Source organism: Meleagris gallopavo, chromosome 9, assembly GCF_000146605.3.
Source record: "Meleagris gallopavo isolate NT-WF06-2002-E0010 breed Aviagen turkey brand Nicholas breeding stock chromosome 9, Turkey_5.1, whole genome shotgun sequence".
Taxonomy (NCBI): domain Eukaryota; kingdom Metazoa; phylum Chordata; class Aves; order Galliformes; family Phasianidae; genus Meleagris; species Meleagris gallopavo.
In genome coordinates this window covers 14,226,437-14,230,115 of record NC_015019.2, presented here as the reverse complement: position 1 = coordinate 14,230,115, position 3,679 = coordinate 14,226,437, and the positions used below count along the sequence as shown (strand labels likewise).

The following is a 3,679-nucleotide window of genomic DNA, read 5'->3' as shown; positions in this document are numbered from 1 at the left end:
GAGGTGGAAGAGGACAGACATTTCAGTATTCACCTTTAAAGGTATTGTTCTGCTTTACTTAAGTGACATTGTAATGTCTCTAAAGAGATGAAAATCCACACCTAGCGGTTTAAGTTTGCTTCCCTCCCATCCCCCTACCCTGAACTCCAACACATCTTATCCATAAGGTAAAGCAATGTCAGTTATCATGGGGAAAAAAAAACATACTGCTTCATGCCCAGATCAAAAGTTAACTATATTCGGAAAGAAAAAAAATGTGGGAGTACTGTGGATGCCACGTGCAACATTTTATTCCACATTAAACATAAAACACAAGCCTACCATAAAGCTGGGGGGAGTGTGAATTATGCCTGAAGAGTCTTTGGCCATATGCGGTGCAGTACTCAGAAATTTCTTATTAGGCTGCTATGGCACCGTTCCATTTGTTAAATTATTTTATGTTAGTGAGAATGATTAGGTTTCTTGTGCAGTTATTGGGACCCGAAAGGCACCTTTATTTACCTCATTTATCACATACAGCAGCATTCAGCTGAAGCGTAGAGGTAAACAATTTTAAATAGCAATACTCCTGCTGCAACACAGTCGTCTTGACCAGAGGAGCATTGGAAAAATGCGGATTTAAACTGCTCACATTACTGTTTTATCTGCATTTCAGTCTGAAGTACTAACTTATCACCAAGCTCAGCAATACAGAAACACGGAGAGGAAGGTATTAAATATTTATGCCTACGGTACCTTACGAGGTTTCATCAAAATATTAATTGTAAAACAAAAGCACAAGTGTCCTAGCCACCAGAAATGGGAACAGCAATACGTAAAGCCAACATGACAGTGCTGCAACCAATTTAGTTTGTAGTGCTGAAAGCATTCTTTGCTCAAATTATATTTGGGGAAGAAAATACTCTGGAAACGTATATTGAAAATAATCATCAGTTACTCTGGAACTGGAACCTGCTAGAATTGCTAAATTGCTTGCACATTATGGGGTACAAATAGTCTAGTGTCACATCTCCCCACCTTGCCTCCCTGGTGATACTTTGAATCACTGACATCGGTTGCCTCAATATTCACCTCCAGTGATACCCGCATGGCACAGGCTTTTCCACAGCTGAAACAAGGCCCCAGAGCATCACACATGGGTACACACCAGCATCCTCACATCAGTCTGGGGAAAGGCTGAGCAAAGCTTTGCTCAGATCCTGTGAAACATCAGCAGCACTTCAGAATGAAAATAGATTTGTTACTAAAGACTAAACACTATAGGAAACAGAAGAAAAAAAATATTGCTAAATAACCTTTATCATTATGTTGCTTTGGAAATAAACAGAGTGAAATATGTTTTGGACATAAATAAGAGTTTATCCTGACATAAAAAGAGTTTATCAACTCCAAAGAGTTGGGTCGTTCTTTGAAAGTTATTCGTTATGGATGTAGGCATCTGGAACAAGAGTAACTCTCCAGAGAAGAAAAAACCCTCACTCAAATTCTGTGTAGCTGGGGAGATTTTTTGTTAGGTACTACTTTATGGTGACTTGTATGCCTGGAAAAGAGACAGCAGAAACCAGGATAGCGGACAGAACGCACAGGGAAACCTGAACACATTCTGGATGAACACCAACAGCCACTTAGAGGCTTTTTTGGACTGGTTAAGTAGGACTTAAAAATGCAAAGGTAAGGGAGAGAAAGTATGTCTCCTACTGCTCAACTCCTGCCACGCTTAATAAAACAGAACTTCATGCATTCTTTTAAAATAAGAATGGTACATCAAAAATAAATGAGCTTTTTAAAAAAATCCTGCTAATGGAAACAGCCCCCAGGATTCCTTATTTGACCAGGCAAAAGGACAGCAGCAGACTGCCAGGCAGCATGCCTCCTGCTCCAGGGCCCCAGCTCTCACCTGCCTTCGCTGCAAAGCCTTCACACCTCAGCAGGCTTGCACCTGGAACATCAGAGACCAAAGGCCCAGGGGCAGTTTTGGAGCCGTGCCCACCAGCCAAGTTGTCCCTGCAGAAGTTGAATGACAAAAGGCTAAGTAATAGAGCTGTGCTTGTGATGGGAGATTTTCACATATCCTGTCTTCCACTGACAAACAAGAAGCATTGGAAATCCAAGGAAAGGGCTACCTCCAACCAGCGAGCCACCGTCTGTGATTGCTCCTATTCAAAATGCGATCAGAAAGGAGAATACAATTCTAGATACAATTTTCCAGTACTTCAGAATGAGACTCCTTTATGATTATTTTATAATCATTGGAACATTCCAATCAGTTAGTTCACTCTGCATGTCTTCCTGCTTATCCTCCTAATACTTGACCGCCGTCATCTTATATCACTTCAGTAACACAGTGTTTGAAACTGAGTGGCTGCAAAGAGCAAGACTCTGGTTTCCTTAAGGGAAAAAGCATACCATTAACTTTGCACCTCTGATACCAGGAAATCCACACAAGGGAGATGTTAAGAAATATTCAAACCACAGGAAAGTTTTCAAGTTATGTATATACAAGTGAAATTCAAGCAAGAAATACAAATTCACAGAAAACAGAGCTTTGAGACTACATTCGCTTGTAGAAAATACTAGTCACAAAATCAAAAATTCACATTTTAGAAAGCAGCAAGTGCTTTGTTGATTTGGTTTACCTTGCTTTGGGGCAGATTAAGACAAACTGTGATTACCAAGAAGACTTTGTCCAGCACGAAGACATCAGGTTGGTGAATTGCTGTAGCACTGCACACATGGTCATGTCTCACAGAGCCAGGCAGGTCCAAGACTTCACTGCAGATCTGAAAGCAGAAGCAAACACCAAATTAATTCACTGCAATTCTATTCCACTCACAAAGAAGTAAAATTGCTTCTCAGAAGTTCTTGGTGATAGCAGGAAAAGCACTCACAGGTAGGCCAACAGTCAGACACAGAAAAAAAAGAGTTGAACTCACTCAACTGGAGAAGGGGATCTCTGACTATGCAGCACTGCTCCCCAAGAAGCAGTCTAGCTTCAAGAGACGCTCTCCCTTCCATGGCTGGCCCTTACATGAGCCCAAGGTGGTTGCACCCAGGTTCCACCCCTTTCAGTAGCTTGGGGAGCACAGGTGCAATTTGCCTGTGCTCTCTGGGCAGCCACAGCCCTTCACCAGGTGTTCAATCACCAGTTCAAGCCTTGAGCTAACAGTTCCCCTACAGATTCTTTTCAGCTTCACACACAAGTGGACACACAGACATGGATACTCCACGGTCTGGTCCAGGAGCGGTGCTTAGCAAAGTGAGTACTGCTTTGCAGCAACCACTGCAGGGTCTGCAGCTCCCCATCATACCAGTGGTCTGCTCAACAGAGGGTATCTTTTACAGTAAGACACAATTATTTTTATGGGAAATAAAAGCTTAGTGCTATCAGAAAAATAAAGAAGCTGAACTTTGCTGAAAAAGCTTATTATGAAGGCAGCCAGCGTGGGTGAGAAGGGGAGAAAGGCAGAGATGCCAGCTGAAATGGGCCACAGAGAAAATCAAAGAACACTTGGGATAAATGAAGTGCCACCTCTACTTCACAGAGGTTAAATTATTAATTACTCCTGAAGAAAGCCCTGTGTTTACCTCACATTCTATATCATAACAAGAGCCACCACCAGCGCAGCTTTATACCAGCACAGCGCACACTTAGCTGGAGCTCAGGCTTATTGCATTACAG

General features: G+C 42.2%; 1 long non-coding RNA gene across 1 annotated transcript; it reads right to left on the bottom strand.

The window, feature by feature from the left end:
- Window positions 1-287: 287 nt before the first annotated feature.
- LOC116216947 lies at window positions 288-3,160 on the bottom strand. The gene is made up of 4 exons (XR_004160689.1): window positions 2,934-3,160; window positions 2,673-2,780; window positions 1,898-2,004; window positions 288-1,199 (listed from the first exon to the last, which is right to left on the bottom strand). It is a non-coding gene; the product is annotated as an uncharacterized LOC116216947 (long non-coding RNA).
- Between the last annotated feature and the right edge of the window lie 519 nt (window positions 3,161-3,679).